The sequence below is a fragment of the Ambystoma mexicanum genome, chromosome 1p (genome assembly GCF_040938575.1).
Source record: "Ambystoma mexicanum isolate Mex_15411 chromosome 1p, UKY_AmexF1_1, whole genome shotgun sequence".
Classification (NCBI taxonomy): domain Eukaryota; kingdom Metazoa; phylum Chordata; class Amphibia; order Caudata; family Ambystomatidae; genus Ambystoma; species Ambystoma mexicanum.
In genome coordinates, this window is record NC_090921.1 from 1,499,651,309 (window position 1) to 1,499,663,357 (window position 12,049).

The 12,049-nt window shown below is 49.7% G+C and overlaps 1 protein-coding gene across 4 annotated transcripts in view; it reads right to left on the reverse strand.

The window, feature by feature from the left end:
• NIT1 (nitrilase 1) overlaps positions 1-12,049 on the reverse strand; it is a 696,241-nt gene that overhangs the window by 579,869 nt on the left and 104,323 nt on the right. Inside the window, exon 1 of one of the 4 annotated variants that reach the window (XM_069607187.1) lies at positions 11,428-11,446. The exons of the other annotated variants lie outside the window; for them this stretch is intronic. The gene's annotated coding sequence lies outside the window, so the exon portion shown is untranslated. Of the gene's footprint in view, positions 1-11,427; positions 11,447-12,049 lie in introns of those variants that run through there. 4 annotated transcript variants of the gene reach the window in all.

Here is a 12,049-nt window from a genome sequence, read left to right on the forward strand (position 1 = left end):
CATAGAGGCAACACTTGCATTTATGTCGTCCAGTTTCTCGTGAAATGAGGCAAAGTTTTTCGCCATGGTTTCCATCAAGGTGGTGAGGTCAGGCTGTGGGGGTCCCGATGGTGTCTCAGATTCGTCCTGGTTCGGAGGTGACCCTCCCTGCTCCTGTCTGGGAAGCGACTTAGCGTATTTGTCCATTGCTCCCCCCTTGTCGGTCCCGCGTGATTTACTTGGCATGCTACGGGAGTGCAATGGAGCACCACGGGGCAGCTCTTGTCGGTTGTTAGGACCGTAGTTCTTGGGCCCCTTGGGTCCAGTAGTATCGGCACAGGCAGGGGTGTCCCAATATCGGTGTACGCGTAGGGCTGAACTGCCCACTGGGTAACAACGTTCCAGAGCGGGATCACAGATCTCGGTAGTAGTGGCGGCAGCGGAGGGAGGGCTCAGACGGAGGCCGCAATTCAGGCACCAAGTATGGGCGGCCAGATGCGATCAGGGCAGGGCTCCAAGGGTGGCGGGTCCGTAGGAGGAGGGCTGGGTCCACAACGGTACAGTTTATCGCCCCGGGGCTACAGTTCCACAGCAGTTGACAAACATAGGGACCCCAGAGCCGGTGGGACACACCCGGGGCTCCGCACATATCAACTGCAGCCACCAACCTCCTCACCTGCAAGGGCGTAGCTCGAATCTTTCAGCCGCTCAGGATAGGAACCGCTTCAGCTGCCAATCAGCCCAGGAGGACAAGCCCGGGAGGGAGGCACCGCCCAGGTGGTTCGTAGAGGGTCAAGTGCGCAGGTGGCAAGGCCAGGAAGAAATATAGTCCACCGCTCCCACGGCCTCCGGGGGGCCACCCCCACGACGATGTTGCGCGGCTCCGCAGGGCACCAGAGGCAGCCGCTCCGCTAGGCTTAGGAAGTCGAAGTCACAGCAGCACACTGGGGCCGAGCCCGCCGCAGCATCACGTGGCACGGTAGGCCTCAATGAGCGGGGTGCGGGGTCGGGAGAAAAAAGGGTCCTGCTTGGTGATAAAGTTACGATTTTCACCCCGACTTGGATCAATATGTCGCTCCGAGGGCAGCAAAGACAATGCGCTCACTCGCAGCATCGGATGGGGCAGGGAACCGCTGATGTAGGCGGATATACAGCAGTCGGGCACGGAGCTTGAAAGCTAGGCAGCCATCTTGCAGGCTGCTCAACAGCGCCCCCCCCTAGAAGTTGGCCTTTTCCGATGATTGTGCTGGCACCTGTTATTACCAAGAAAAGGGGAAAACAGACTTATGTACATCTGCTACTCCCAGTACGGCAGCAATTGTCCTAGGTGTGACTAGTACTCTACCAAATGACTACCAAGATTTTCAAGACGTGTTCCAGAAAGAACAAGCCTATATTCTACCACAGCACAGGCCCTACGATTGTCAGATCGACCTCATACCTGGTGCGCAAATTCCTGGTGATCGAATCTATCCACTTACTGAACCAGAAAAACTCCATTTGAAATCTTGTCTTGATCAGTACCTGGCAAATGGATTTATCTGCCCATCTAAATCACCAGCAGTCAGTCCCTTACTCTTCGTACCAAAGAAGGAAGGAGATTTGAGGTCTTGCATCGACTATCGCGCATTAAACCAGATCACAGTAAAAAAAACGTTATCCACTGCCCTTATTCCCGAATTATTGGATCAAGTCAAAGACGTCCAAATCTATACCAAACTGGACCTTAGGGGGCATACCATTTTGTTCGAGTGAAGAAAAGAGACAAATGGAATACCGCCTTTCATACCAAATATGGCTTGTATGAATACCAGGTAATGCCTTTTGGACTTTGCAACCCTCCTGCTGCATCACAGTACTTTACGAATGATGTTTTGCGGGAGTTAATCAACGTTTGCGCCCTGGTTTACTTTGATGACATCTTAGTGTATTCTGCTACAAAAGAAGACCATGTCAGGGATGTCCGCTCTGTCCTTACTAAACTCTGGCAACATAAACTGTATGCTAAACTTGAAAAATGCTCTTTTCATGTCACCGAAGTGGAGTTCCTCGGTTTTATCTTCACACCAAAAGGTATCAGAATGGATAGGCACTAGGCAGATGCCATTATTAACTGGCCGTCACCAACTTCATTTAAAGGAATCCAGAGTATGTTGGGTTTTGCAAACTTTTCCTGCCGATTCATCGCAGATTTTTCCCAAATAGTGCATCCAATTACATCACTATTGAGAAAAAACAATAAAAAGTTCCATTGGACCGAAGAAGCAGAGAAGGCCTTTCAAGAACTTAAGATAAAAATTATCTTCTGCTCCAGTTCTACGGCATCCTCGCCCAGACCTCCCTTATATAGTTGAAACAGATGCCTCTAGCATGGCTGTGGGAGCTGTTCTTTCACAAAGGGACCCAGGTACTGGCCAGTTACACCCTGTGGCATTCTGGTCACGAAAATTCTCTCCTCCCGAACTCAACTATGCTATCACAGACAAAGAACTCTTGGCTATAAAATCAGCTTTCAAGGCATGGCGACACAATCTTCTTGGTGCTAGACATACTGTCACGGTCATAACTGATCATCGAAACCTGCAATACCTAAAAACAGCAAAGGCTCAATCATCCCGTCAACTTCGATGGGCTCTTTTCTTCGCTGAATATGACTTTGTGATCACCTACCGGCCAGGAGTCCGAAACGGAAAGGCTGATGCCTTGTCCCGCATGGGTGTTGATGAAAAGGTATACATAACTACAGATCCAATAGCCATCATTCCAGAAGACAAACTCCTGGGTCTTACGACAACATTGACACAGGGTGAACTCCAAAACAAGATCCAACTCTTAATGGATCCCACTTTCTCACAAGAGTGGTATACTCAAGGAGAACATTACACCATTAAAGACCAGTTACCATATTTTAGGAACCGTCTATACTTGCCAGGTAGCAGGTTATTTCCGGTTATCACGACTCCCTGATTGAAGGTCATCCCAGAATTACCAAAACTCTAGCTAAAGTAAAATGAAACTATTGGTGGCCCACATGGCATAAAGACATCATACAATTTATCCAATTTTGCGGTGTGTGTGCACAAAACAAGTTCCAAAAGCAGAAACCAGCTCGTCTTCTCAAACCATTGGAAATTCCTCCCACACCCTGGCACACACTGTCCCTTGATTTCATTACAGCTCTACCTCCCAGTCAAGGATTCAACACCATCTTATTAGTTGTAGACTTGTTCTCTAAAATGGCACACTTTATTCCTTTTAAGGGTATTCCCAATGCATCCAATTTAGCAAAAGTATTCCTGGAGGAAATTGTATGACTACATAGCTTTCCATCCGTCTTGATCTCAGATCAAGGTAGTCAGTTTGTATCTAATTTCTGGAGGAAATGCTGTTTAATGGCCCAAATTGACATTCGACCATCCTCAAACAGATGGCCAAACAGAAAGAACAAACCAAACCCTTGAGCAATACTTACGTTGCATGTTACATCAAGTGGACTTGTTATGGATAGCTGAACATGCATATAATAATTCATTACGCACCAGCACTGGACAAACCCCTTTCTACACTATATATGGTAGACATCAACGTACTTCAGAATTGGATCTCCCAACCCCTTGGGAAATGCCAGCGGTTAAAACGCTACATACGACTATTTCCCAGGCCTTCAAAGAAGCAGCAGAACATTTACTCCAAGCCAAGAACAGGCAAAAGAAATTTGCTGACCAACATCGTAGTAAAGCCCCCGACTATCAAATTAATATGTGCCCAGAAAAGGGACTTTTCATCCCCGATATCTGGGACCTTATTCTATTGAATCCATAATAAATCCAGTGGCAGTTAAGTTAGCCCGACCACCCACTATGCAGATTCATCCTGTGTTTCACGCATCACTCCTGAAACCGGTACAACCCGGTACTCGGGTTACAACACCACCAAAACCAGTATTAGTTGACGGAGAACCAAAGTCTGAAGTAAAGGATATCCTAGATTCATAATACACCAGATCCAAACTATACTACTTAGTTGATTGGAAGGAAATACGGCCCTCAAGACAGATCATGGGAACCTAGTGAATACATCCATGCACCTTGCTTAATTAAGAAGTTCCATCAGAATTACCCAGCCAAACCAGGACCAGGCAGAAGTGCCACCGTGAGAGGGGCTTTGAGGGGGAGAGAGGGGGGGGAGTGCTGTCATGACCCTTGCCCCTGGCCCTCACTGGCAAGTCAGCCTTCCAGTTAGGGCCAGGTCAAAGGCCTTAAAACCTCATCCGAGACTCTCTTGGAGTCAGTCCTGGCGCCTTTGGCGCCAGCCTCATAACCATCATGAAGACCAACATAAGAATGGGACTATTTACTTGGGACTATTTAACTTGGGGGGTTCAGCCAACATGGAGGCACACACATAACTCAGTTACAAGGAACTGAGCTATGCGGTCTAGTCTTTTGGGTGTGGCAGGCCTGGGACTATTTTAACTGGACTACTTTACCTGAGATTATTTAAACCGCACCCAAACAACAGAACATGCTTTGCGTTATTCTGCTGTGGGCAGCGTAACGCTCACCGTGTCCAGTTCTTTGACGTCAGCTTACCAGAGAGAAAGAACACTACGAAATTTACTGGAACAGTATCCTGTCTTCAATCTATCACCGACTTCAGTTCCACTCACCTGAAGGTACGAACTCCATCATCCAGCACTGCATGCATCCTGGAATACCATAACCTGGAAAGAGGAGAAAGAAAGACAGCGTTAGTAAGCGTTTACTCACGTTTCCTCCCGAATTAAGAAAGCCACACAATTCTTACCAGGGTAGTCATCTCCTGGTCAGTATCATTGCTGGAACATTACGGCGCTCGGCGAGGAACATCGCAACCTGCAAGGAGAGAAAACACACACGTTAGCAATATAAAAGGCGAAACAGCACCGCGCATCGCGCATTACTCACCGGACAGCATTGCGCACACCGCGCTTTCGCCTACCGGCCCATGCTCATCTTCAAACTGCATGACAACACCAAAATACCTTTCCATACCCAAAAGGAAAGAAGCAAGACATTATTATTCGAACTAAGAGGAACATAAGAACTGCATATAAAGACTGTAAAGCAGCAAACCTACGGAGTCGCAGCAGGCCTGGATTCCCACACTGGGGGGCTTGCACCAGTGAAGTAATTTGGTCGCTGCTCACCCCCAACATCTACGCGCCCCAGCTACGAGGAGCAGGACAGAGAATCCACCTTTTACAATATTAAGGTGAGGAGAGGGCCCAAGGGAGAGGAAGGAGTTGAGGCTAAGGGAGGTGGGAAAACAAAGGCAATTTGGTATTGAATCCAGCTCTCCTATATTGCATACCCATCTTTAACCAGAGGCCTTACCAAGAGACCGGGAGAGGGTTCGAGAGTGCAAATCATCCAACCAGGGCTGGGTGGCATGTCTGTGGATAGCAGGTGAGCGTAACATAGAGATGGCAAGATGCAGATTAGCAAGGATGGAGTCAGAGGGAGAGTCAGGAGGTTGGGTTCGGAGGGGGAATGAAGATGGAGGCAAAAGCAGCAGCTGACACTGGCTTCATCGGTCGAATGACGGCAAAGGAGGCTTGGCAGTGCAGGGGGTGGCTCAGATAGAGGGCCAAGGGGTCCCATGTGGGAGGAAAGGAGAGTCTGTTCAGACCCGGGGTAGGGGTGGTGACCGGAATAGAGAGAGGTACGTCACCAGAGATGAGGGCATCAAAAGTGTGACCGGCAGAGTGGGTCGGGCCGGAAGGAAGAACAGTGAGAGGGAGTCACAGAGGACCTAGAACTGAGAGGATGACTCAAGAGAGTCGAGGTGGATGTTGAAGTCACCAAGGAGGAGGAGTTTGGTAGAAGAGTTTGAAAGGGATGAGGCAAGGTCAAAGTAGCATTGACATAGCTGGATTAGAGTCCAGGAGAGCTTTTTTCAGCTTTTTTCTTCCAGACTTCGTGGAAGAGGGAACATAAGTTATAGAAAAGCAGTTAGAATAGATAGGAAAGAGGGAGAGAGCCATGGAGTAGGGGGGAGAGAGAGATAAGCAGGGGAAATGCACAGTGAACAGGAATTCATCAAGTAGCCGGGCAGGCACAGAGGAGGAGGTGTGCAAAGGGAGACAATCAGTGCACAGGATAAGAATACACCTAGATTCGACTTTACCAAAAGCACTAAATACAGCACAAAATGGAGGTTGCAGGGATTTAAGAAGCACACCTAGATTCGACTTTGCCAAAAAGCACGAAGTGGAGGATAAAGATGTTAACGGTGCTCTAACGAGGATTTATGGGTTTGGCACAAGACAACAGAAGGCAAGCTATTTGTGGATTTTACGGCAGATACAGATAGCAAGTGGGAAGAAGATACAGATTGCAGTCAGGCTATAGGTAAGGACAAGGGAGGCAGGATTCAACAGGCAGCAAGGTAGAGGCACGTGGTTCAGGAACAGGTAGTCCGGGGGTGCTTACTGGTACAATGCAATGGCCCATTTTTCATTGTCCTGAAATGCAGGGTCACAGTAAGATTGGTGATTGTGCAGCGTAGCCCTGGAGAAAATTTAAGGAGCAGCGGCATGGAAGGGGCTCCCCCCAGCTCTGTACAGGTCCAGAAAGGGGCCTTAGCAGAGGCCTTTGTAGGGGGCCGGCTCCCTGATTGGTGTTAAGTGGCCCAGGCTGGTCAATCACAAATGCTGCAGGCCGGGCTGGCAAGGCACTTCTGATGTGCAGATGGTGAATAAATCTTGCAGTCCTATTCTGGATTAGTTGAAGGGGGCGAAGGGAGGACAAAAGGTAGATTTAGGAAGAGGCTGTTGCAGTAATCCAGCTTAGAGAGGACCAGAGCTCTGGAGACATTGAGTTTCTGCGTGAAGGTGAGGAAAGGGAGAATTCCTCTGAGGAGGTGCAGCTGAAAGTGGGCCTTTTTGACAAGGTCTGCAATGTGAGGAGAGAAGGAGAGAGAGGAGTCAAAGATGATGCCAGGGTTTTTAGCCTCACAAGAGGGTGAGGGGAGGGTACACATGGAGGGCGGTCAGCGAGAAGGAGGGAATGAGGGAGCAGGGGTCCCAATTAGAAGGATCGCTGTCTTACTGGCATTAAGGCAGAGATCGTTAGCAGCCTACCATGTCTGAATAGCAGTCAGACAATCAGGAATGAGAGGGGAAGACGAGGAACAGGTGGAGGGAAGCTTGAAGGAGAACTGCGTGTCATCTTCATAACACTGGAAGGAGAAGGGGGAGATGATTGATTGATATTTTATTTCTATCGCGCTCGTACACAAGTGTTTCAGAGCACGAAAAGGCAAGGGAGGGGAACAGGGGAGAACAAAACAGCAATCTTACTAGGCCCAGTGACATTGAGAACGTGCAAGTGCATGGGAGAGGGGGGGCAGGGGGAAAAGTGCATGGAAGGGGGAGAGGTGGAAAGTGTGAAGCAGAGGAGAAACAGATAAATAACAATAAATAAATAATAAAGGCAACAAACAGTGGTAATGCAGCCAGCAATTTGCAAGTGCTAGATTTAAGGCAGCAGACAGGGTAGGTCTGATAAGTGCAGGAAGAAAAAGGGGGGGCTGTATGGGTACAGATACAGACCCGGAGGCAGTGCGGGAGGGTGGCAGGATGAGCAGGTACCTGGGCCCAAAAGACAGAGGGTGGCCAGGTGCATGGTGCCAAGAGAGAACAGATCAGCAGGGGAGAGGGGGAGCGAAGGCAGAAGAAAAGAGGAAGGTCTTGAGGTGCTTCCGGAACCGGAGATGGTTCTCCTCAAGTTTTAGAGTGGCAGGGAGGGTGTTCCAGAGGGAGGCCCCAGCTGAAGACAGAGATCTACCCCCAGCTAGTTTCTTAGAAAAACGACAGACCCTGAGTGAGTTGGAGGTAGTAGAGCGAAGAGCTCGAGAGGGGAGGTATTTGCGGAGGGAAAGCTGAAGGTATTTTGGTCCCAGGCCCCAGAAAGCCCTGTGGACAATGCAGAGGGTTTTGAATTTAATCCTTGCATCCACTGGGAGCCAGTGGAGAGATTTCAGAGCCCGAGAGATACGATCCCTTGGCTTGAGGCCAAGGACAAGTCTCGCAGTCCTGTTCTGGATTAGTTGCAGAGGGCAGAGAGTAGAGGCAGGTAGATTTAGAAAGAGGCTGTTACAATAGTACAAGCTAGAGAGAACCAGAGCTTGAGATACCATGAGCTTCTGGGGGAAGGAGAGGAAAGGCAGAGTACCTCTGAGTAGGTGCAGTCGGAAATTTGACTTTTTAGAGACCTCAGAGATGTGGGCGGAGAAAGAAAGGGTGGAGTCAAAGATGACCCCGAGGTTCTTAGCCTCGCAGGTGGGGATAGGAGGAGGGCCAAGGGAGGCCGGCCAGAGAGTGAGGGGAAAGAATGGTGAAGGTGTGTAGATGAGGAGGATCTCCGTCTTGCTGGCATTCAGACAAAGATCATTGGCGGCACACCAATCTTGAATGGCAGTTAGGTAATCAGAGATGAGAGAGGGAGAGGAGGTGGCAGAGGGCAGCCTGAAAATGAGTCGAGTGTCGTCAGCATAGCACTGGAAATTTGAGCAGAAAATGGCAATGCAGTGGGCGAGAGTTGCCAGGTATTGGTTGAAAAGCCAGGGCGAGAGGTTAGACCCCTGGGGAACACCACAGGTAGAGAGGAAGTTAGATGAAAGGAAGGACCCAAGTTGGACTTGGGAGGGTCGATCTGAGAGGAAAGAGGTCAGCCAGGCCAGAGCCTGATCAGTGATACCCAGGTTTTCACAGAGACGATTGAGCAGGATGGTATGGTTGACCGTGTTGAAGGCAGAAGAGAAATCGAGGAGGATGAGGACAGATGGAATGTTAGAGTCAAGGTTGGTGAGCAGATCTTCACGGATGTTTAGGAGAGCAGTTTCCATGCTTCTGGCAGCTCTGAAGCCAGACTGGTGGTCATGGAGACAGCCAACAGAATTGGAATGAAGGTTAAGATGAGAGATGGCCAACTTTTCCAGGAGTTTGCCAAGAAAGGGAGTAATGGAAATTGGGCGATAGTTAGCTGGACAAGAAGGATCAGCTGTCGGTTTCTTGAGAAGAGGATGCACAAAGGAGTGCTTCAGAGGGGAGGGGAAGGATCCAGAGGCAAAGGAGTGGTTGCAAAAATCAGCAAGGGCCGGAGCGAGGGTGTCAATGTGGTCCTTGATGGTTTTAGAGGAACAGGGATGAACCTGTTTTGAAGAGGCTTTCATAGATCGGACTTGTCTAGCAACCTCGTCAGGGATGAAAAGAGGAAAGGACGAGAAGGATGGTGGAAGGGTGGCTAAAGGAGGGTCAGCAAGCACAGATGGAGAGGGAAGAGGAGGAGTGTGGGTGGAGAGGGTGGACAGGATGTCCTGGGTTTTTGAAATGAAGTGAGAGGCAAGGGCATTGCAAAGAGCCTGGGAGGCAACAGGAGGGGTAGAGACTGCAGCAGGGTTGGCCAGCTCCTTGCAGATTTTAAAGAGTTCGGCCGAGTTGTTAGATGCCGCAGAGACACAAGCTTGAATGTGGACTCTCTTCTTGGTGAGGACAGAGAGTCGGTATTGCCTTTGTAGCAGGCAACAGGCCAGTTTGTCAGAGGATGAACAGGAAGTCCTCCATTTCCTCTCATCTGCCCTACACTTACGTTTAAGTGTAGCTAGGTCAGAGTCATACCAGGAATTGCACTTGGCTTTGGACTTCAAACGGATCCTCATGACAGGGGCAAGAGCATCAAGCGTATCAGAAATTGAAGAGTAGAGCAGAGACAGGGCTGTATCAGGATGAGAGACAGCCAAAGGTGGAGGGGGGTAGAGAAAGTGGCAGCAAAAGCCTCAACTGACACACGCTTCATGGGCCGGATGTCCGAGAAGGTAGGTGGCAGTGTTGGGGTAGGCTTGGCTTGGGGGGAAGAGAGGGAGAGATGAGATGAGGGAGTGATCGCTCCAGGAGAGAGGAGTGGTCAGAGGGATGGAGAGGGGGAGGTCAGAGGAGATTAAGACATCGAGTGTGTGCCCTGCAGAGTGAGTCGGGCCAGAGGGGAGGATGGACAGGGAGAGGGAGTCGCAGAGGTCACGGAAGAGTACAGAGGGGGAGCAAGGAAAGTCTAAATGTATATTTAGGTCACCGAGGAGGAGTTGAGTGGTAGAGGCCAGGTGGGAGGAGGAGAGGTCTGCCCACTCAGAGAGAAATGAGGTGATTGGACCAGGAGGCCGGTAAATGGTAACCACAGTAAGAGCATGGGTAGGCGAGAGAGAAAGCCTACAGACAAGGCATTTCAAAAGAGAAGTAGGTCTGAGTGGGAATGACAGAGGCAGGAATCCACTCAGGAAAGATCAGGGCTACCCCCCCACCGGACCGGGAGGATCTGGGTGCTGAGAGGATCTTGTAGCCATCAGGGAGGAGAGCGTCAAAGCTCGTGACAGAGCTGGCCGTGAACCATGTCTCAGTAAGACCAAGGACATCAAGGTCTAGTTCTTCAAGGAGGTGGCAGATGTCAGAGGAGTGTTTGACGGCAGAGCAAGAGTTGAGAGTGGCAATATGAAGAAGGTTGCCAGCCTTAAAGACCTTCAGAGGAGGGGTACAGATCAGAGGTACGCCCTGTGGAGGAGAAAGAGCCCTCAGAGGGGCGGAGGAGGAGGAGAGCGAGGGCAAGGTAGCCAAGGGGGGAGAGGCGGGGACAGCAGGAGATGAGAGGAAATTGATGAGGCGAGGGAAGCGCCTATCAAAGAGGAGGAGATTGGCCTGAGGGCCTTGGACCATGACAGTGCCATTTAGGTGGACATTAATGATGACTTTAGAGGAGTCGAAGGAAGCCATGAGAACTTCCCAGCGAGTGCCACCATTAATAGGAGAGGAGGAAATAGGGCAGAGCACAGAGACCATAAGAGGAGTCCATAGATCTTGCGAAGGAACGGCAAAGAGGATGTCGGTAAGGGTCTGTCTGGCGGAAGCATTGGAGTAGGTGTCAGCGATAGGAAGACCAGGATTAGAGGCCAAGATATCCTTTTTGAACTTCTTCCTACCAGACTTAGTGAGAAGGGAAGGATAGTCAATGGAGAAGCAGTTGGAGAAGATAGGAGAAACGGAAAGCGCCATTGGGGTGGAAGTAAGGAGAGGATGGAGATACTGGGGGGGGCTAAGGCAGGTAGGTGTGAGACAAAACAGTGGTGAGGTCACTGGGCTGGCAAGTTACATAGAAGAAACAGTATACAAGCAAAACACAGAGAATTTTGCAATGGGCAGCAAGATTTGACTTTTTAGCACAAAGCCAAAACAGCAAGATTTGACTTTTTAGAGCACAAAGCAAAAATAGCAAGATTTGACTTTTTCAATCTTGGAATCGGATGTTAGCAAAGGGTTTAGGAAGCACTGTGCAGCAGGATGACAACATGGGAGCAACAAGCAGAAAGAACAGTGATAGTTAAAGGCAGTAGAAGTGAGTCCATAAGGAGGGAACTAACCCATAGTTCTGGAGGTGGCAAAGTCAAGGCAGTCCGGATTTCTTAGAGGAGTGAGGTGGCAGCATCATTGTGGCTAAGGTGCAGGGAGGACCCCAATTAGCGTTCCGGAAACGGACAGGAAGCAGACAGGTGCCTTGGAAGTGGGCCTTTGCTGAGAGGGCCGGCTGAAGCCTGCCGGTCCTTGATTGGATGGAAGAAAACACTCAGCAACCAATGGAAGTGCAGCACAGTGAGAGGTGATTCAGCACAGCCTTCCTACACAACAAAGAAAACCACGATCAGATGGGCCAGAGGGGCAAGGTAGATGATAAAGAGCCACAGCAATAGGATAGAGCCCTGAAGGATGCCGCAGGTGGAGAGTGGGGTGGAGGAGAGGAAACGGCCCAGTTGAAACCTAGGAAGGTCTATGCTATCCCTTGCAAAAACAAGCCTGCCTCAGCGCTCTTCCAGAATGTGTTTACAGCAAAAGCAGCTGTGAACAAGCTTTCAGCAAAAAAAACTGGTTCACACAACCTCAACTACGTATAATTACATAATAAAGCCTCAATCCCCATATTGGGATGCCACCATTGTACCTCAATGTGCTTTTCAGTCACTCGTCTACATTGTTTCAACTTCATAC